This window comes from Loxodonta africana, chromosome 8 (genome assembly GCF_030014295.1).
Source record: "Loxodonta africana isolate mLoxAfr1 chromosome 8, mLoxAfr1.hap2, whole genome shotgun sequence".
NCBI classification, from domain to species: domain Eukaryota; kingdom Metazoa; phylum Chordata; class Mammalia; order Proboscidea; family Elephantidae; genus Loxodonta; species Loxodonta africana.
Genome location: NC_087349.1, coordinates 106,681,489 through 106,704,454, shown reverse-complemented (window position 1 = coordinate 106,704,454; position 22,966 = coordinate 106,681,489). Strand labels below are relative to the sequence as shown.

The 22,966-nt window shown below is 40.4% G+C and overlaps 1 protein-coding gene across 2 annotated transcripts in view; it reads left to right on the top strand.

Moving 5' to 3' along the window:
* The window catches only part of EGFR (epidermal growth factor receptor), a 223,239-nt gene that overhangs the window by 117,918 nt on the left and 82,355 nt on the right, over positions 1-22,966 (top strand). The window lies entirely within an intron of this gene.

Below are 22,966 nucleotides of genomic sequence, written 5' to 3'. Positions count from 1 at the left end.
GTGGGTTTTATTCTAATTGGGTGACTCGGTACAAGTGCAGAATTATTTCTTTCTTAAGAGCCTAGATGACCCAAGACTGACTGGAACAGGCAGTTCTTTCTCAGTCATTCCCCTGGGCCTTGCTTTGCTCTGTAGACAGCTTCTCTGTAAAGTCAGGGACACTCCTGCCTGGTGAGGGGAAAGGGGGACCATTGACAGGATGGTCTTCAGCAGAAGCTTGTTCTCGAGTCTCAGAGAACCTCAACCTTCTGATTGGCTCGTGGCACCCAAAAAACCCCACTGCTCCATGGAAGTCTTGAACCACCAACTGTTCAGTTAGCAGTTAATCGTTTTAACCAGTGCACCACTAGGGCTCATGCCACAGTAGGCTTAGTTGTGACGAGTCTCTAGTGGCTAATTCTCTATGAATGACTGAGGTTCCTGCATGGATGTTGAGCAACTTTATTAATGGAAAAAGGAAGTACTTTCTTGATTTGACAGATAATCACGTCCATTCTTTCATCAGAAAGTTCTCCACTTCAAAAGAGAAAAGGATGCATCGCAACAATGAGGACTTTTATGTGGAAATAACCTGTCTGAAAATACATTTGCATGTTTGCTAATTTGGGGTGGTGTGAAAAATTATTCAGCTGCAGTATTTGTTTAACGTCTCTCTTCCTTCCTGGACTATTAGCTCCATGAGGTCAGAGAACTGGTTGCTGTCTCCAGCAACCAGAACAGAGCCTGACACATTTTTGAGGCTCAGTAAACATTTGATGGAGCCCAGGTAGCACAGTGGTTAAAGCACTTGGCTGCTAATTGAAAGGTCTGAAGTTTGAACCACCAGTCGCTCCTCGGGAGAAAGATGTGGCAGTCTGCTTCCGTAAAGGTTACAGCCTTGGAAACCCTATGGTGGCAGTTCTGCTGTATCCTATAGGGTCGGTATGAGTTGGAATTGACTCGTTGGCAATGGGTTAAACATTTTGATGACTGATGAATGAACTGATTAGCCATCCTGGCGCGCTGTGGATGTATCTGAAAACACTCATTTGGCAGGGAGGTTGCTCACTGGGCTGTGTATTGTTAATATTATTATTATATTTTGCACTGGTAAGGATGACTGCAGACTCTAAAGGCATTAATATTGCCTGTGAGAAGAAATGTGATGGAAACGAGTCAAACAGCATGGTTACAAACTTGCCAGGTGTCATTTTTGGGAGATTAGATAACTCTGTTTTCCAGTAGAGTGAATTGCCTGTTTGTTGCAAGTTAGAACTTTGCTGGACTGGCTCACAGGGCCAGGGGGAAAGAGATAAGTGAATCTTCTAGTGGGAGGTCATCCGTTTTGAAAGGCTGGAAGATTCCGTGAACTAAATCCAAGTGTTACAACACAGGGAAGTGTCTCAGACTACGCAGGGTAATTAGGTCCCTCATTTAACATGAACACTCACAGAAGTTCTCCACTTTGCCTTTTCTGGAAAGTCCATACAATCCAAACTTCTGAGTACTGAGATGTTTACAGTCGTTGAGTAGGTTTTGGTGTAAATCCCTGATTCCACAGAAAAAGTAAACTCTTTTCAAAAGACATTTGCAGGAAAAGGCAACATCTTCTTTTCTTCATCTCTGTGCTTTCAAAAGCCTTTTTAACAGAGGAGGTCAAAGCAGACACCCTCTGCTCCTCTGAGAACTGAGGAGTGGCAGGCCAGTAGAGTGGTTCAGTGGTATTCCATGCCTCCTTTCATCATAGGTAGTGCTGGGCAGATCACCCACTAGAAGAAAGCCTCATACATCTTTACATTTTCCTCAGTGGAAGTAAGAGTCCCTGGGAGGTACAAATGGTTAACATGGTCATCTGTGCTTGAGTCCACCCAGAGGTGCTGCTGGAGAAAGGCAATCTATGGGAAAAAATCAGCCTCTGAAAACCCTATGGAGTACAGTTATTCTCTAACACACGTGGGGGTGCCATGAGTTGGGATTGCCCTGCAAGAGATTCCCTTTACCTCAGTAACCAGCTGTCTATTCCATGCCTTCTATTGGTTTGTTTTCCTCAACATTCCCTTGCCCAGTCACCACTCTTAGCTTTCTTTTTCTCCCCTGGGACTCCTGGTTCAGAGGATTACCACTAAAAACAGAATAGAGATACTGCACTCTTCAGCATAAGGAGTGGTCGTTGTTTTTTTGCTTTGGATTCTCAAGCCTTCCTGGGCAACGTTAATTAAATTCAAGTTAATGTTAGAAGAACTCCCTTTATTAGATTAAAAATAGCATTTAAATGATGCAATCATTAAGTCATTCATTTAACAAATTTATCTGGCATCCTCGTGTGACTGGTGACATCTCTTCAGGGTGGGCAGCATCTTAGTCAGGCTCCACTTGTTACAGGTGGCTGTCCAGTCCCTTCTACACAGTCCATTGGAGGCTGGGTATTTCTCCTTAACCTACATTAGGGTTTCTTTACTAGGAAATGTGTCAAGACAACAAAAAAGACTTGGAGGGTGGATCTGAGCCCACTTTCTAGAAAGAAATGAAAACAATTTGTGAAACAAGAGTATATATAATTCACTGAAGGAATTTCTTCCATAAAAATCAGCTGATAGGTAGAGCACCGGGCATTTTTAGGGCAGTGAAATTATTCTGTTTGATACTGTAATGGAAGACATATGACATTAGACATTTGTCAAAACCCATAGAACTGTATAACACAAAGAGTGAACCCTAATGTAAACTGTCTTAGTCATCTAGTGCTGCTTTAACAGAAATACCACAAGTGGATGGCTTTAACAAAGAGAAAGTTATTAACAAAGAGAAATCTATTTTCTCACAGTCTGGTAGTATGAAGAAGAACAGGGTATCAGGATTGGAGGACACAAGCCCCCAAAGTAGACAAACTGACAGATGCGTGGGACTCTGGTTTTCTTCACACTTCTTTGCTCCGGACGAGAAGAGACGAATGGTTGTGTCTTAGGTGGCCGTTTACAAGCTTTTAAGGATGTAGAACATTGTCTTTATGGACTATGTTATGCCAGTTGACTTAGATGTCCCCCAAGACTATGGTCCTAAACCCTCAAGCTCAATGGCTCAGTCCCTCAAGGTGTTTGGTTATGGCTAAGAAGTTTTCATAACTGTGTGCTCTACTGTATACGTGGATATATTTGCATCACAAACAAATACATATGTAGAAATATCCTCTGCCAAACTTCTAGATGCTCCTGGGTGTGCTCCCATACAACATCCCACACTTGTTCAGCTTATATATCTGTCTGTGTATCCACTGGTAAATTATTGTTTGTTGTTACTGTGAACGCAGGATTGTTGCCTTTTACTGTTGCGTATCTCTCAATGTCTTCTTTTGCCTTGGTCATGTTGTGCTGACTTCCGCCATGTTGTGTATTGTCTTTCCCTTCATCCAAGTTAATACATATTTACTATCTAGTTAGTGATTTTGCCTCCTTCCCCTTCCGGTCTCTGGTAACCATCAAAGAATTTCTGAGTGTAAAAGTTTTCTTGACTTTTTATAATAGTGGTCTCATATAATATTTGTCCTTTTGTGATTGATTTAGCATAATGTCCTCCAGATTTATCCATGTTGTAAGATATTTTGGGGATTCATCATTACTTTTGAACATTTTGTAGTCTTCCGTTGTGTGTATGTACCACAGTTTGTTTATCCATTCATTTGTTGATGGACACTTAGGTTGTTTCCCCATTGTGTGTATGTACCACAGTTTGTTTATCCATTCATCCATTGATGGATGCAGGTTGTTTCCATCTTTTTGCTATTGTAACAATGCTGCAAAGAACACGGGTATGCATATATCTATTCGTATAACAGCTCTTATTTCGTTAAGATATATACCTTGTAGTGGGAGTGCTGGATCATATGGTATTTCTATTTCTAACTTTTTGAGGAAGTGCCATACTGTTTTCCACAGTGGTTGTACCATTTTCCATTCCCAATGGTAGTTTGTGAGAGTTCTGGTCTCCCCACACCCTTACCAGCATTTGTTCTTTTCTGTTTTTTTTGGTCATTGCCATTATTGCTGAGGTGAGGTGATATCTGATTGTTGTTTTGATTTGCATCTCTGTAATAAATAGACTCGATGGCACTGGGTTTGGTTTTGTTTTTTTTTTAATGATTAATGATCGCAAGCATCTCGTCATGTATTTCTTGGCTTCCTGGATGTTTTCTTTGGTCTGTTCATGCCTTTTTCCTATTTCTTAATTGGATTGTTTTTCTTTTTGTTGTTGAGGTGTTGAAGTTTTCTACTATTTTTAGATATTAGTCCCTTGTTGGATACGTCATTGCTAAAAAAATTTTCCACATCTGTAGATTCTTTTTTTTTACTGTTTTAGAGAAGTCTTTTGATGCACATAGTGTTTAATATTTAGAGGGTCCCAGTCATCTAGTTTATCTTCTGTAGTTTGTGCATTTTTAGTTATGTTTGATAGTCTGTTTATGCCAAAAATTAGGGCCCCTAGGTTTGCTGCTATTTTTTATCCCATGATCTTTATAGTTTTACATTTAGGTCTTTGATCCATCTGAGTTAGATTTTGTGTATGGTATGAGGTACGGATCTTGTTTCATTTTTCTGCAAATGGATATCCAGTTTTGTCAGCACCATTTGTTAAAGAGACTGTCTGTTCCCTGTTGAATGAATTTTGGCCCCTTATTGAATGAAGATCAGCTGTCCATAGGTGGACAGACTTACTTTTGGGTTCTCAGTTCTGTTCCATTGGTCTGTGTGTTTGTCGCTGTACCAGCACCAAGCTGTTTGACTACTGTGGCTGAGTAGTAGATTCTGAGATGATGAAGTGTGAGGCCTCCTACTTTGTTCTTCTTCAGTAGTGCTTTGTTTATTCAGGGTGTCTTTCCTTTCCATATAAAGTTGGTGATTAGTTTTTCCCATTGTGTTTAAGAATGTTGATGGAATCTGAATTGGGATTCCATTATACCTATAGATCACTTTGGGTAATATTGACATTTTCATAATATTAAGTCTTCCTATCCATGAGCATAGTATGTTTTTCCATTTATGTAGGTTTCTTATGGTTTCTTGCTGTAATGTTTTGCAGTTCTTTTTGTATATCTTTTACATTCCTTAACCAGGAATGTAAATTTATTCGTAAATATTTTACCTTTTTAGGGACTGTCGTAAATGGTATTAATTTCCTTATTTCCTTTTTGGAGTTCACTTTGTTAGTGTAATCAGAGTGATTTTTTGTATGTTGATCTTGTACTCTGCCAATTTGCTGAATCCTTCTATTAGTTCCAGTAGCTTTCTTGTAGAATCTCTGGGATTTTCTCTGTATAGGAAGATCCTATCATGTGCAAGTAGGGGTAGTTTTACTTCTTCCTTAGCAAATTAGCTTTTTATTTCCCTTTTTTTGCCTTATTGCTGTGACTGTTTTTCAGTACAATGTTGAATAGGAGTGGCAATAAGGGGCATTGTTGTCTGGTTCCTGTTCTCAAAAAGAGTGCTTTCAGTCTATCTCCTTTGAGAATGATGTTGGCTATTGGTTTTGTATACATGCCCTTAATTATACTGAGTAATTTCTCTTCTATTCCTATTTTGCTGAATTTTTATAAGGAATGGGTGCTGTATTTTATCAGATGCCTTTTCTGCATCAGTTGAGATGATCATGTGGGTTCCTTTATTTTATTTATACGATGTATTATGTTGATTGATTTTCTAATGTTGAACCATCCTTGCATACCTGGTAGGAACCCAACTTGGTCATGATGTATTTTTTCTTTTTTTGATGTATTGTTGAATTCTATTGGCTAGAATTTTGTTGAGAATTTTTGCATCTATATTCTTGAGAGATATTGGTGTATAATTTTCTTTTTCAGTGGGGTCTTTGCCTGGCTTTGGTATCAGGATTATGCTTGCTTAATACAATAAATTCAGGAGCATTTCATCCTTTCCTATGTTCTGTAATAGTTTCAGTAGAATTTATGTCAGATCTTCTCCGAATGTTTGGTAGAATTCTCTAGTGAAACCATCTGGGCCAGGGCTAATTTTTGTTGTTGGGAGTTTTTTTTTTTTTTTTTTCTTCCAATCACCTCTCCAATTTCTTCTTTTGTTACGAGCCTTGTCATGGACTGAATTATGTCCCCCAAAAAATGTGTGTATTAACTTGGTTAGGCCATGATTCCCAATATTCTGTGGTTGTCTTCCATTTTGTGATTGTAATTTTATGTTAAAGAGGATTAGGGTGGGATTGTAACACCATCCTTACCCAGGTCACATCCCTGGTCCAAAGTAAAGGGAGTTTCCCTGAGGTGTGGCCTGCACCACCTTTTTGTCTCTCAAGAGATAAAAGGAAAGGGAGGCAAGCAGAGAGTAGGGGACCTCATAGCACCAAGAAAGCAGCACCAGGAGCAGAGCACGTCTTTTGGACCTGGGGTCTCTGTGCCTGAGAAGCTCTTCGACCAGGGGAAGATTGAGGACAAGGACCTTCCTCTAGAGCAGACAGAGAGAGCAAGCTTTCCCCTGGAGCTGACACCCTGAATTTGGACTTATAACCTACTAGAGAGTGAGAAAATAAATTTATCTTTGTTAAAGCCATCCATTTGTGGTATTTCTGTTATGGCAGCACTAGATAAGCAAAACAGGCCTGTTCAAGTTTTATACATCAGTTGGTGTTAGTTTAGGTAAGTAGTATGTTTCTAGAAATTTGTCAATTTCTTCTAGGTTTTCAGATTTGTTGGAGTAGTTCTTCGTAGTATTCTTTTATCATCCTTTTTATTTCAGTTGGTTCTGTTACAGTGTCGCCCATCTCATTCCTTGTTTGTGCTACTTGCCTCTTCTTTTCCTTTGTCAATTTTGCCAGTGGTTTGTCAATTTTATTAACCCTTTCAAAGAACCAACTTCTAGACTTCTTGATTCTTTCTATTGTTTTTCTGTTCTCTGTTCATTTATTTCTGCTCTGATCTATTATTTTCTTTCTTCTGGTGACTGTAGACTTTTTTGCTGCACCTTTTTCTCTTTGTTGAAGTTGTAGGGTTAAGGTATTGATTTCGGTTCTTTCTTCTGTTTTCATATGTGCATTTATTGTTATAAATTCATATCTAAGCACTGGTTTTACTGTGTCCTGTAGGTTTTGGTATGTTGTCTTTTCGTTTGATTCTAGGAGTTTTATTTCATTTTTAAATTTTTTCTCTAACCAGTGGTTTTTAAGCAAGATGTTTTTCAGTTTTCATGTATTTGATTTTTTCCTTGTTCTTCCTGTTATTGATTTCTAATTTTATAGTATTGTGATCCAAGAAGATGCCTTGTATTATTTCTGTGTTTTTTAATTTACTGAGGCTTGCTTTGTGGCCTAACATGTGGTCTGTTCTGGAGAATAATCCGTGTGTGCTGGAAAACAATGTTACTGTGCTGATGTTGGGTGGAGTGCTCTGTATTTGTCTATGAGATCAAGTTGGTTGTATCATTTAGATCTTCTCAACCTTTGTTTTCTTTCTAGTTGTTCTGTCCTTCCTTGAAAATGCTGTGTTAAAGTCTCCTATTATTATTGTGGGATTGTCTATTTTAGTTCTCAATTCTGTTGAAGTTTATATATTTTAGAGCTCTTTCATTGAGTGCGTAGACATTTATTATGGTTATGTCCCCTTCTTGGATTGACCCATTAATAATTATATCTTGCCCTTCCTTGTCTCTTATGCTGACTTTTCCCTTGAAGTGCATTTTATCAGAGGTTAATATTGCCACTCCTGCTTTTTTTTGGTTGCCATTTGCTTGATACATTTTTCCATCTTTTTATTTTTAGCTTATTTTTCCTTTTTGTTTCTAAGGTGTGTCTCTTGTAGACAACATATTGATGGGTCATGTTTTCTTATTCATTCTGCCACTCTCTAGCCCTTGAATGTGTGTTTAATCCATTTACATTACCATAATTATTGTTAAGTATGAACTTACTGCTGTCATTTTGTTGTGGGTTTTTTTTGTGGTGTTGACTTTCTTTGTGCCGTATGCTTTTCTATGCTGAGTTCTTTTTTTTTTTTAATAGAATTTCTTCTCATTTACTTCATTGCTGTTGATTCTGAGCTCTCTGACTCATTTTGATTTTCTTCTTTTTTATTTTGGTGAAAACGTTTAATAGTTTTCTTTGTGTTTACCCTGAAATTTACTTTTATCTTCGTAAGTTTAAAAAGGTCTGTTATATATTGATATTGCCTTGACTTCCCCTCATATGAAAGTTCTGTAACTACAACAGTGATTCCCCCTTTTTATTTAGAAGTTGTTGTCATTTACAGATTGACCTCTCCAGTTCCCACTTTTCAGTCTTGTAGCTTTATTTTATTTTTGAAAATTCTTAATCTGGGTTGGTGTCTGGGTGATGTTGTCAAGTGTCTTAATCTTAGGTTGTTGTCTGATGTTAGTTATTCTCTGTCTGAAGGACTTCTTTTTATATTTCTTATAAGGTTGGTCTGGTTTTCACAAATCTCCTTAATTGCTGTTTACCTAGAAATGTCCTCATTTTGCCATTGTATTTGAGAGAAAATTTTGGTGAATATGCAATTCTTGGTTGACAGTTTTTTTTTTTTCTTTCAGGCTTTTATGTGTGTCACCCCATTGCCTTCTGTCCTGCATGGTTTCTCCTGAGAAATCAGAGCTTAGTCCTATTTTCCCCTTTGTAGGTAATATTTCATTTTTCCCAAGCTGCTCTCAGGATTCTTTCTTTGTCTTTGCTTTTGGAAATTTTGATTATGATATGCCTTGGTGATTTTCTTTTGTCATTTATCCTATATGGAGTTCGATGGATTTCTTGGATGGATATCTTCTCATCTTTCATGATATTAGGGGAGTTTTCTACCAGCAAATCTTCAAAAATTTTCTCAGTGATTTTTTTGTTTTGTTTTTTTCTGTTCCAGAACACCAATCATGTGTAGATTATTCCTCTTGATAGTGTCCCACATAACTCTTAGGCTTTCTTCATTTTTTTTTTCTTATTCTTTTTTCTGATTGTTCTACAAACTGATTGGTATCAAGAGATTTCTCCTGTATTTCACTGATTTTGTCTCCCATTGATTCAGTTCTACTCCTTTGTCCTTCCAATGTGTTATGTATTTCTGAAGTTTTAGTCTTAGACTTCTGGATTTCTAGTTGCTGTTTTTGTATGGTTTCTGATTTTCTATTTATTTTGTCATTTTATTCTTGTATTGTTTTCCTGAATTCTCCTAGAGTCCTGTCTGTGTTTTCCTTGGTTTTGCCTGTGTTCTCCTTTATCTCTTTGAGTGTCGTTTATGTAAGAGTTTTGAATTCCTTATCAGGTAGTTCAATTACCATTTCTTCCTCTGGAAGGTTTTCTGGTTCTTTATTTTGGTCACTTGCTTTAACTGTCTTTTCCTCTTTCTTTATATAATTTGATATTGCCTGTTATCTTCTAGGCATTAAGATGTTATTGTGTTTATTTATTGATTGTGCATTTGTTTGCTTCATTCTGATTTTTTGTTTTGTTATATCTGGGCTGACAGGGCTTGCATGGTTCATTGGTCTCAGGTCTGACAGCAGTGGAGTGCTTGCCACCAGTGTCTGGGAGAGCAAAGACAGTGGCTGGTAGTGTGAGTGCAAATCTCTGTTCATTGGTCATACTGGGCAGCTGTGGGTGACCTGGGTGCACATTGGCCACTGTCTGTCATCTGCCCACTGGCATGGAAGAAGCTCTTTGCTCCTGTTGAGTGGGTAGGGCTGCAGATGTGCCTGTCAGTTGTTGGGTGGGGCATTCTGTCCTCCCTTTGAAGCCCTGGTGGCACAGTGGTTAAGAGTTCGGCTGCTAACCAAAAGGTTGGCAGTTTGAATCCACAAGTTGCTCCTTGGAAACCCAAGGAGGCAGTTCTACTGCATTCTACAGGGTCACTATGAGTCAGAATCAACTCAATGGCAACAGATTATGTCCTCTCAAAGGTCCCTGGGTGGCGCAAATGGTTCATGCTCAACTACCAACCTAAAGGTTGGTCATTCAAACCTACCCAGGAGTGCCATGGAAGAAGAGTCTGGCGATTCAATTTGGTAAAGATTACAGCCAAGAAAATCCCATGGAACAGCTCTACTCTGTAATACATGGGGCGCCATGAGTTGGAATAGACTTGATGGCAACAGCTTTGGTTTTTGGTGTCCTCTTAACTGAAAATTAGCAGCTTAAACAGTTGCCTTAATTTTTTTCTCATCATGTCCCTTGAGTATGGGTATCATAGCACCTTCACATTATAGAGTAACTGTTGATTTTCCTTACTGCCTCAGACGTTTGACTAAGTTCTTTCCAGCCACAATTTGCATTCAGTGCACAGTGTCTTGCATTCAGCAAATGGCTGGTAGGTGGATGAACTAATTAGTTAATTAATTATTAGTTTACAGTAGTACAACCCTTCAGTGCGAAGATCACATTTTATGCTGGGCTATTTCAAAATGAGGGCAGCAGGCTAATATATATTAAAAAAAAAAAAAAAACCCATTGCCATTGAGTAGAACTCCCCCATAGGGTTTCCAAGGAGCAGTTAGTGGATTTGAACTGCTGACGTTTTGGTTAGCAGCCATAGCACTTAACTGCTGTGCCACCAGGGTAGCAAAGAATCACAAGAGTAGTTCATGAATTCCTTTGTCTTCTAGTGGATTTCTATAGCAAATATTGAAAATGGTCCACCTAATTCCCTGTGTTTTAAAGATTTGTGTCTTAAATGTCACATCAACAACAACAAAAAAATCGGATACATAGTTATAGACCCTTCCTAGTGAGAACTTACCTGTTTGAGATTAATTCATAAATGTGCAGTGGTGTCATTGTGGTCAAGGCCAAGGAATAAAAAAGCATCCTTTGGCAATAAATGAATGAATTCATTTTCAAAATTTACTTATTGTAATTGGCATAATCCTTCCTTTTTATAAACAAATATAAAGAAAAACTTTAAAACTAAAGAATTTTTAAAACTAAAAATACTTCTTATCTAAAACTATAAAAATACTTCGTCATACTTGACGTGCACCTCCTTGTAAAATATTTTCAGAGTTTACTTGTGTATATTAGCTGTTGTACAACAGCCTGAGGATCTCTATCTTATATCACGTGCTTCATTTCATGAGACTTCCTGAGAGGAGGTTTAGAGCTACAGTATCTTACTAATATGAATGTCAGTGCAAACCCAAGATGCAGTTTTTGAAAAGGAAAACCTGGGGAAGAAGAAGCAGAGAGATCAAAAGGTCGCGGGGAAGCAGTACAACACTAGAGCAGCTGATCTTCCCAACTCAAATCTAGAATCATAGCCGTGTGTGTGTGCGCGCGTGCGCGTGTGTGTGTGTGTGTGTGTGTGTGTAATTCTAAAGTCCAGTTAGGGAGAGTACATAAAGGAATAAGGATATGAAAAGAAGGTTAAAGCTTAAATTACAAGAAAATACTTTAGATCAGTCACATTTGTAAAATGTTCAGACTTGTTGATATTTTTCCCCTGTGCTGTTGGCACAAAATGTTGCTGTGACATTCCATACTACTTCACACAAATGTAAAAGCTTTGTTTGAGCATGTTTTATTGATACTGGTGTATTTCAGATCTTGACCAGGTTTTGTAGAGGTACGTAGCTGTGAAATCGACTAAGCTGCACAGAGTGGAGGCTGACGGCAACATAAAGTATGGAATAAAGCTTGCTTGACTCAGTCGTTCAGCTCAAAGATTTTGGTATTGTTAATGAAATTCTTTGGTTGCAACCTACAGTTGGAGAACTATGGGATACCTTATGTTAATGGCCGTGGATCTCCGGATTTCTGTGAAACCTGCACAGTCATCATATGCACTCATAACCAAATCAAGGAATGGGCTCTTGGAAACAGCGTGGTTGTTTGATTCTAGCCCAAGATGAGAACAGTCAGGAGCCATTATCAGCTGATTGAACTTTGGGTGCACTCATCTCATTCATGACGGTATCAGAGGGATTAAGCACAATCCCAGGCTGGCAGCCACCCTTTCCTATAAATCTAAGTCTCTGAGGGTTTCTATTGCCATGGCAAGCTTCAACATTCCAGTTTCTCATCTGGAAATGTCGATGGTTCCTTGACACTACTTCACTCCTGTAGCTAAGCCATCACCCAGTCTCTCTTCATCCACTGTGCCATTTCTCCAGCACAGAGCGTCTACAGTTTAATGTGAACATGAGTCACCTTGGGGTCTTGTTAAAGTGATAGAGTCAGGGGTCCTGAGATTCCTTGTTTCTGACAGGCTCCCCAGTAATTCCAATGTTGCTGGTCCACAGATCATGCCCTCAGTCACAAGGCTCTAGACTTCTGCCATAGGCTCCTTCCTAACTGGTCTCTCCTCATTCCCTCTGGATGCCTTCTAGGCCCTTCTCCACGCAGTAGCAAGTTTTTGTTTAAGTTTGAAGAGGGAGACTGTTTATTTAAATGACTATTTATAAAAGGGTATAAGATGGCATAACGGAAAAGAATTCCTAGTCATAAATCAAGTATGCACCATTGAAACCACATGCTTTAAAATATAAGGAAAAAAATCACAGTATTTGAAAGTTACAAACTATTGTGCCTAACTCTATCCATCCCAACTAGTGGGGAGAGCCACCTGTCATCAGTGCGCCAGACATGCTGCTTCCCACCAGTCTCTGCATCTTTTTCAAAGGCACTGCCAAAAGCCAAGTTCATTACCAGCAGCACTGGGGGCTCCAGCTTTAGGGCTTGGGCTCTTCTCACAAAGTCAGCACATACCTAAGGATGGCATTCCTTTGCAAGAGATTTGCCTTACAGCTTGTGCCTCCAAATGTGTCTGTTAATTAAAATTTTTTATTTTGAGCATATTGTAGATTCACATGCAGGTTTAGGGAAATAATACCGAGAGAGCCTGTGTATTCGTTTTCACCCTGAGTCCCCCAGTGGTTCTTGCTATTTTTAGCTGTCATAGAGTCAGGCCCTGGTTCGTGGCAACCCAATGCACAATGGAATAAAATTCTGCCTGGTTCTGTGCCATCCCTGTGATCGTTTGTGGATCAGACTGTTGTGATCCCCATAGGGTTTTCATTGGCTGATTTTTGAAAGTCCATCTTCAGGCTTTTCTTCCTAACCTGTCTTAGTCTGGAAGCTCCACTGAAACCTGTTCATAGCATCATAGAACACACAAGCTTCCACTGACAGGTAGGTGGTGGCTGGGCTTGAGATGCACTGACTGGGAATTGAACCCGGCTCTCCCGCATGGAAGGTGAGAATTCTACCACTGAACCCCCACTGCCCTTTGCAGTATCACATACAAGACATTGACATGGACACAGATAAGGTACAGAAGACTTCCGTCACCACAAGGATCCCTCATGTTGTTCTTTTGTACATATGCCTGCTCTGGATACCATCTAGGCCCTTCTCCACACAGCAGCAAACTCTTTTTAAAACATAGTTATGAGCCCGTGCCTCCCTTGCTTGAAACCTTCTCATTCCCTTTAAAATAAAATCCACCATCTCTAACACAAACCCTTCCACTGGAACCTTGACCTCCCACTTTCCCTTGCTCTCTCAGCTTCATCTCTACTAGTCTTCCTTGCTGTCACAGAGCCTTTACAGCCACAGCTTCTCTTGCCTGGAGAGCCCTTGAGCCCCCTACCCACACTTGGCTAAGCTCCTTTTGTCCTTTAGAGCTCAGGTGAACTGTCACCTTCTTAAGGAATCCTGCCCTGACCTCTTGAACTAGACGAGGTTTCTACGCAGGAAAGATCACAACTGCCATTCAATAACGAATCCTGTGATGTGTGTAATGGCTGTCTTCCCTACGAGAATGAAAACTTCACGAGGACAGGAACAGTGTCTGTCATGTTTAATGGTGTATTGCAGGACCGGCATGTTGTCTTTCACATGCTTATGCTGAAATGAAGATGATGATAGCTTACAAGAGCCAGACATTTTTCTAGGTGTTCCACAGGTATTAGCAGTCTAATCCTTATAACAACTCCCTTTCCATTAAGAACTGTGAGGCTCAGAGAGGCGAAGCAATTTGCCCAAGGTGATACCACTAGTAACATAAAGCTGGGTTCACATGCCGGCTTCCGCACCTGGAATACAAACAATTACACACGACACCATTCTATCTGGACAGGCAGCCTCCACATACTTCGCTGCCATGCACTAATGAAAGGTGTTCATAAACATTCCTTGAATAAATGAATGAAGAGAAATGTTTCCTAAATTGGCTGTGTGATTAAGTATTCGCATAGAAGGGATGGATTCTCAATATTTTCCTTATTGGCTGGTTGGTTGTTTGTTTAAATAGCTTAAGTATTAGATAGTCATGTATTAGAAAACATTTGCAAGTGTTTTATAAATTAAAAGCAATTTATAAATGTTACTTTATTTGTAAGGGAATGAGTAAGACATTCATTACATGAAAGGCACTATGGGATTTTGGGTATAATATTTACTTAGGAATCATATTATGAAATAGCCACGAACATTCAGCAAAACCCAAATAGCCCAATTTAACCTCAAAACACTAAATAGGAAGTGAATAGAATTGGGGGAGGGGAACAAGTGCAAGTGTATTTCTAATGGTGTAAACCACTCCTCCATGAAAATTAATTTATCCTCTCATTAATAAGACTCCCTCTACCCCTTGGCACATTAATACTTACTTCCTAGTGGTTATTGAACTAACATTTGATGAGTGACCAGGTGCTTCTCCCCAGCTTTTGAACTATTTCCAAGCATGAAATTATAATTCCAAATAATGCTGTCACTAAGTTCTGGAGATGATTAAAAGGGAGGGATCAAGTCTTGTCTCCCCCAAACCACAGAGCCGTGGCTTGCTCCAGTTGTTTCAAAAACAATGTAAATGTGTTAGTAACCCTAAAACCCGATGAGTTTTTTTCCAGGAAAGGAAGTGTTACAACATTTTCCAGAGGGAAATGCGGCCCCCTCCTGACTCCTGCATCCCCTGTCCCCACCCCCCACCCTTGCCGTCACCCACACAACATCTGTAGTCCTTAAACGAAAAGCAGAGATTATTGTCAAAGTGAACTGCGCTGACAAAGAAATGCTTGTGTAGAAAACTTCCTCAACCTCAAGGAAAAAAAACCCTGAATTGAATGGCCATTCAAGAGCATAGAATTCACTAGAAGGCCCTCATACAGCCCCTTAGGAGTCCCCCCTCCCTCCTTTTAAAGTGATTTGACAGTGTGCCAGAATAAACAACTTAAAGACGAATTCAGTTGAGACATAAAGCACACACTTACAGCTGTCACTTCTTCGGTTACTGACCTCCATAACCCGGCAGTCAGTTCAAAAAGAAAAAAAATTGCTCTAGGTTATAGATTACAGACTTATTGAAATATATCCATTGCACTGGGCCTCTGCATCGCTGAAAAGGCCACTAGAAACCATCCCCACACACCACTGGCTTTGCAGGAACATGTAGAGTCCCAGGTTGCCAGTAATGACTTTATCTCCATCAACATGTTGGGTCAGATTGAATGGGATGGCCAAAGAACCCAGGGCTGGCTTGGCACAAGAACAAATGAGAAGAACTCCCATCTCCCAGAGTGAATCGTTGAGCCTGAGTTTGGTACTTAGACATATCACGGGGTAAGCAGCTTTCATTTGTAGTCATTTTCCAAACCAGGTGACTTGGCTCCAGCCCCATCACTCCACTCTTCCTCTCACTTAATTACCAGGAGTTTCCCTCAACTTTCGATCACAAAAAATGTATGAGGTTTCTTTCATTGTAAAGTATTTTGGTGAGTGCCTTGTAACTTCACGTACCTGCGTTTTGCAAGGCAGGTCTGGTGATCAAAAGCAAGACCTGTGGCTCCTTGTGCTTGGTCTCCGATTGTTCCCAAGGAAAAAAAATTTGGATAGTTTCTTACTAAGAGGTTAAGAAATCCACTCAAAGTATTCTTTGGCTTAGAATTATTGTCATGGTGCAGCAGTTTTACCTTCCTCGTTGTGCTTGAATGTGAAAGCCATTTCAGAAAGCCTAACAAAGAGGAGAATTTCAAAATGTTTTCCATAAGCATGAGAAAAACATTTTTAAAAAGTTGAAAGCAGGAATTTATATATATATATACACACACACACACACACACACACACTTTGTAAATCACCTCTGTGAGTTACTTTTATGCATTCTCTTCCATGATAATTAATAATGAAAGAAAGGTTTACAGTGATACGTGTTCTTGTCTATTGTTCTCGTGGACTTCATGTTTTTGGAACACGTCATTCTTGTTAAATCTCAAATACTTTCAGCCTGAAAATGGGCTTTCAACAACAGAATTCTGTATCTGCAGTCAGCAGCAAATCTGATTTTATTAAGTTAATAGGATATGATAGAAAATGAAAACCTAAGAGAGACTCAAGCAAGGAACTCATGCAAGCTTGAGAGGAATTTACCATCAGCTCTATTTTAAATAGATGTAGGGGAGATTCCATTTTCCTTGCTCAGCTGCCATATTAGTTATTAAACTTAAAAAAAGGTAAATGAAGTCCATTGAAAAACTTGCATATGATGTTAATGCAGATATTTCAATAATTCAGCAGTATTTATTCATCGTCTATTTCATGTTGAATCTCTCAACTTAATAAACTAAAGAGAAAGCAAAGGAAACAAAAAACCTTGCTGTTGTTCACCAGTGACATTATCTCTTTAAAGAGACGTGTCCTATGAAACAACAGAGTGCTTTCAACATCCAAGTATGAGCCGGTGCAAGTACAAGTACATAAGAGGCAGCTACAAGGGCTGATGAAGGCAGGAAGAGGAGCTGGATGGGGTAGTCTTTCCAGAAGATGTCATTGTGAAGGGAGGCCACATGCAGGGAATTCCCAGGAGGACTGGAGAATTTAGAGGAAAGCATTGGGATGAAAAGGTGGTGAGAAGTCAGATGTCTTCAAGTATCTCCAAAGCTGTAAGGTAGAAGAGAAATGCTTGTGTGATAAGCCAGAGGAAATTACCAGGGAATTAATTTCAGATCGATGTAAGCAATGATTATGTAATGGAGTTATAAAGACAAGAATGGACTGCTTCACAAGCCCATAAGAAGATTAAAAAAAACTCTTAGTCACCCAAAATGGTCATGCAGGGGTTGACAGCCATTCGTCAAGATTATGGAAGGGCAGGATTCTGAGGCATGGCCGGGGAATGGGGTGGGTATCCAACTCCAAAAGTAATTGATGCCTAGCCCAGAGCTGCAACACCCTGTACACACACGCACACACACACACGCAAATAACAACCCCCAAACCCTGCCTGTCCCTATGAGTTTTAAATACTTTGTGTCTTACTTCAGTGCCTCCGTTTAGCTTGACCCTAACCCTAAGAAAGCCCTTTTTGGAATTTGGCCTTGGAGGAGGAGAAATATCTTAATCAGGTTTATCTTCTAGAAAGTCCAGGATAAAGGGGATTTTAATAATTTACTTCCTGACCGCCTGGTAGGCTTTCTTCTAAAACAGGAGTTGGCAGAGTACAGCCCATGGGTCAAATCCAGCCTGCCGCCTGTTTTGGCAAATAAAGTTTTATTGGAGCACAGCCGTGCCCATTCGTTTACGTATTGTCCTGGCTGTTTCCGCATTGTATCACAGCAGAGTTCAGTAGTTGGGACAGAAACCATATGATCTGCAAAGCTGAAAATATTGATTCTCTGGCCCTTTACAAAGGATGTTTTAGATGCTCCAGGTTCTAGCCTTAGACCTGCAGCAATAAAAAGTCAACTGTGGTTGGCACGTCCCAGTTATTTCCTCTTTCAAACAAGAGGATTGTCAAATATCAAATGCTTCTGTAGAGAACTGTCAATTTTGGTTGATAGCTCTCTTCCTGGGTGGTTTAATGTGTTCTAGAAATAATAGTATGGCCCTACTAGAACAATTTTCTGAGACAAAATTGTGATTCTTCTGTAGGAGAATCTTGACTTTGGGTGTTTCTGAGTTAATTTGGTAGTTGGGAGTGATTTTTGAGTCAATCTTTCCTAGTCAAGAAACCCAGGAAATGGGTTTTGGACTGCAGAGCCGACCAGGGAGAGAGAAGGCTTCAGGTCTCTCCCACTGGGACAAGGTCTAGCCTCATAACAGTGCTCCGTGCACGGCTACTTCCTTTTACCAATTTTCAAATGGCACTTAAAAGGGATATGTAAATTGAGTAGGAGTAAGTGAAGAGACTGTTCGTGTTAAAATGAGCATTAAATCAAACCATGTGCACACACACAACACACAGACCCAACTACACTTACAAAACCACCACAAAGGGTCAGGCGAGGCCTTTTTCTAAGTGAAAAATAATAACAATAGAAAATGTTCTGAGCTGCAAGCTGGGAGTTCTTTTAAGGGAATTTTGCTCCAAGGCACGCAATAGGTGTGGCTTCCTCAGCTTTCTGTGCCCAGCACAGGCTCCTTGGGCAGAGATGGGTCCAGATGCTATCCTCTCAAACCATAGGCCAGTCTTTCTGGCCATGGCAGGCCAGTCAGCTGTGGTCAGCATCAGCTGTTCCTCCTTCAGCATCAAGATCTGGTGGTTCCAAGCCAGGCCACACATCAACAATGTGAGCAGAAGGGCAGAAGGGGTCAATCACTGAGAGTGCGTGGAAGGAAGGAAGCAATTCATTCTACTGGGACACAATTCAGATTTAGTTCAGATTCAAGTCTTAGTAATATTTGTTAAGGCTTTCCCACATGTTGGATGCTTTGACCAGCAATTCTCCTAGCTGGTACATAAACCAGACCAAAACTCGTTGCTGTTGAGTCGATTCCTACTCACAGCGACCCGAGAAGACAGAGTAGAGCTGTCTCCATAGCGCTTCCAAGACTGTAAATCTTTACTGAAGCAGATTGCCACATCTTTCTCCTATAGATTGGCTGGTAGGTTCAAACCACCAATCTTTTCGTAAGCAGCTGAATGCTTAACCATTGGGCCGCCAGGGCTTCTTAAGGTACATAAGTCCCTGTTTTATAGATGAAGAAAAAAGAAGCTGAAAGAGATTGGGCAGTTCCCTCGATAGAGGTGGACACCAGTCTCCAACCCAGGCCCTGTGACTCCAAGTCCAGTGGTCATCAAAATGCACCAACAAAGGTTTGATTGCTTATTGTCTTATTGCTACCAGAACAGGTGATGGTTTCCCCTTCTGCATTGTTTTTTAAATTTTCAAAAACCTTATGAGAAAATAAAGCATTGCTTCAAATAGTTCTACTGAGGATCTGGTGTGTTTCTGTATAACTTGAAAATAAGCAAGTAGGCTCACAGCTCGATGTTGAAACCAGGCCAGTAACTTCCTTAGGAAGATTATTTTCCTCCCTTTCACTGCTTCTCATTCACTCCCAACAGTAAAAAAGATAAGATGGCTCCACACAGAAAATAGCTCCAGTCTGAGGGAGCCCAGGGCAAGCTCAGGTGTGAAAAGCAGCTTAGAAATCTCAGCTGTGTCAGCTTTGTGCCCCCATACACTCCCAACCACACATCTTAAATCCATTTATTTTCTAAGTACCCCCTAGATAGTCACTTGAGTCCCACACCTGCTGCCGTTGAGTCAATTCTGACTCATAGCGACCCTAGAGGACAGAGTAGAACTGCCCCATAGGGTTTCCAAGGAGTGCCTGGTGGATTCAAAGTGCCAGCCTTTTGGTTAGCAGCCGTAGCTCTTAACCACTAAGCCACCAGGGTTTCCCACTGGAGTCGCTGGGTGGTGCGGATGGTTAACACACTCAGCTGCTAACCAAAAGGTTGGTAGTTCAAGTCCTCCCAGAAGTGCCTCAAGAAAGGCCTGGTGATCTACTTCTGAAATAGCAGCCATTGAAAACCCTATGGAGCACAGTTCTGCTCAGACACACATGGGGTTGCCATGCCATGAGTCAGAATGGACTCAACAGCAACTACTTAATATAGTCATCGAGCTTCTTTCTGCCTCCCCAGCATCTTGCTTCATTTATTGTCCTGCACATTTAGGTACCTATAGTTCCATGCTCGATCCTCAGGGAAGATTCTAAATCTGTCCTTAATTCTATGGGTTACCCAATAGAAAACATCAAAAGTTCTTTGCAATCTCCTCTACTGATTCTTCCATCATCCCCTGAGCTTTCCTGTGGTTCTACAAGAGGAGGAAGTATTCACACAGCAAAGCCTCCTGGGATGGTGGAAATCATGCAATAGCTAAGGACAGCCAAGTGCTACAGAGGTAGAGAGGCCGCAGAGGGAGGGAGGAGTGCAGGGAGCATCTTTGTTTTCAGAAGAAAACACACTGTATAATGGCCCTCTCTTGGTCTCCTAATGATTGCTCTTTTGTTTAGTTTGTTGTTGTTCTTTACTTTTGTTTTCCTTTTTTCTGGTGGGGGAGTTATTTGTGTGCTTGTTTTCTAATGCTCATGGTTAAAGCAGCGTAAACGTGTGCATATTTATAGAAATGGCCAGTTATGCATTGTTGTTATTAGGTGCCCTCGAGTCGGTTTCAACTCCTAGCGACCCTTTGTACAACAGAACGAAACACTGCCTGGTCCTGCACCATCCTCGCAATCATTATTATGCTTGAGCCCATTGTTGCAGCCACTGTGTCGATCTACTTTGTTGAGGGTCCTCCTCTTTTTCACTGACCCTCTACTTTACCAAGTATGATGTCCTTCTCCAGGAACTGTTCCCTCCTAATAACACATCCAAGATATATGAGACGAAATCTCGTCATCCTTGCTTCTAAGGAATATCCTGGCTGTACTTCCAAAACAGATTTGTTTGTTCTTCTGGCATTCCATGGTATATTCGGTATTCTTCATTGACACCATAATTCAAAGGCATCAATTCTTCTTCAGTAATTATATTCTAGAGACCAATTTTTTAAAAAAACATGGGTTAAGATTGAAGAAAAATTTGAAAAAGAACATGTCAACCATCTTGTGTCAGAGTGGGAGTGGTGCCTGACAAACACGCTGCTGTGTAGAACCCAGAGTCTGCAGAGAAACATTTGCAGAAAGGGCACTTAGTGCCCATTTCAGAATAGAAATCTTACTTCCTTGCAAATTACAAACCTTTTCCAGAAAAGTTTCCATAAGAAGAATGAATGAAGAAGTGATTCTCATCAATGACTATAAACAAACAAGAAAGGATCACTTGTACACCCAAATTAGATTATGGGCAATGGTCCAGAGGAGGGGGAAGATTAGAAATGGAAGAGAGACTATACCTTATTTTCTTAGTGTGGTAAATTGTGGGACTCTGTATGATGAAATCACCAAGCCCAACTCTTGGTACTTGTAGGCAACTTTTTATTTCAGTCTGAATGTGAATTATGATGTTTTCATTTGTTCAGTAATGAAGAATGGTGACCCCATACCTTACAGAGGCGACCCCATGAGCTCCAAAGGAACTTCTTGGCTGTAATCTTTACAGAAACAGATCCCCAGGCCTTTCTTCTGCCATTCTAACCACCAACCTTTTGATTAGTAGCCAAGAGCAAAGCATTTACTCCACCCAGGGACCTCCTGGTAATAAGGAATATTGGTATTCCCTTCCCAGACAACTTGAGCTTGGAGATTTCTCTTCTTTCTGACTTGTGTTCATTTAGCACATCTTTACGTTACCTAGTTTGGGGATGTCTTGTTATTATTTCATGTGTAAAGTCATATCCCCAAAGGGCGAATATACTTCTTCAGGACAGTGAATACATCTGATTCACCCTTGGTAACTCTCTTGGTACTAGTTTGATAAATATGTCTTCACTGAATGAATGAACAAAAGAACAAGCAACTTCTCATGCCCCTGGTACAGATCTCATAGCAAGGGTGGAATGACTCTTACTGAGTGGCTGTGGTAACCTCTGAGGCTTATCAGTCCACCTTGTCATGATGCTTCTCAGCCATGCGTGGCATTCAAATGAATTCTAGAGGAACAACTCAACCAGCAATAAGCAGCCCAAAGAAATACGGGAAATATTACTCAGCATTTATCCTTAGGGAGTGATTCATGTGGGTCTGAAGCAGAATATAAAGGAGAGGTATGTGAGTTGGGTGGGGACTGTGCCCAGAGTAATGAAGTCTTGGCAGCCCTACCTCTCCTTACCTCCACATCACCTTGCTGGAAATGGCACAGATTGTGAGGGTGTGTCTAGGAAGAGAAAACTGCACCGTGATTTGTCTTATGAGAAATTGTTGAAGAAATAGAGCATTGCCAACTGAGCATGTCCAGGGCTATGGGGATGTTGGATCTGTGGGATTGTACTCCCACCCACCAGCAACCTTTCATACTCTTTTTTGTTTACCAGTTTTCTGTTTAACAAAGAATGAAATAAAGTGAGAGTTGAAAGGTTGTAGCAAACAAAGAGAAGTCTTCTCGAGTTTAAACAAAGACCTGGCTTTCCAGAAGTCAAACTTTGGTCAGGTTTTGAAGCCAGTTTTCAAGCTGAAGTCTTTGACTCTACTCCATCTTGGACTTGTATATTTCCCACTTTTTCTCATCGCTCTGTCTTTGGTCTTACCCCCTGTAATTACTAACCTCTCTGTTTTATCTCCACCAACTATAATACTGCCCAGTTCTTTAATGGTAGGAGTCAGTGAATCAGATGAGCAAGCCCATGCAACTTTTTCAGTGGGTTCTTGTATATTAGCAGAGTGGAATCAGCTCTCCAACACCTCGTTCACATGCACATTTCCTTCTTGAGGCGAGGCCTAAACCCAAAGAGCTTAAAGAACTGTGAGTTATAGTGCAAATACCAGGTACCAGTGTTATTCTTGACTCTGCACTGCCCTTCACTGGTAGGTCTGAAGTACTAATCTGAGGAAGGCAAGAAAGCACTGAACAGATAGGTCAGAAGATCTGAAATGGCTGTGGAGGCAAAGGGTGTAAGCGGTGGTTTGGCTGACAGACTTTTGGAAGGGAAGTGGGATTATTCACTTCAGAAGTATGTCTACATGTGAAGAGGGAGCCCATGAACATGAGTAAGCAATAGTCCCCAACGAAGAGATTGGAAAAACAGAGCACTGGCCAGAAGGAGGAGCTTACTTATGATATCTCTAGGAAGGAAACTCCAGGCATACCACATTC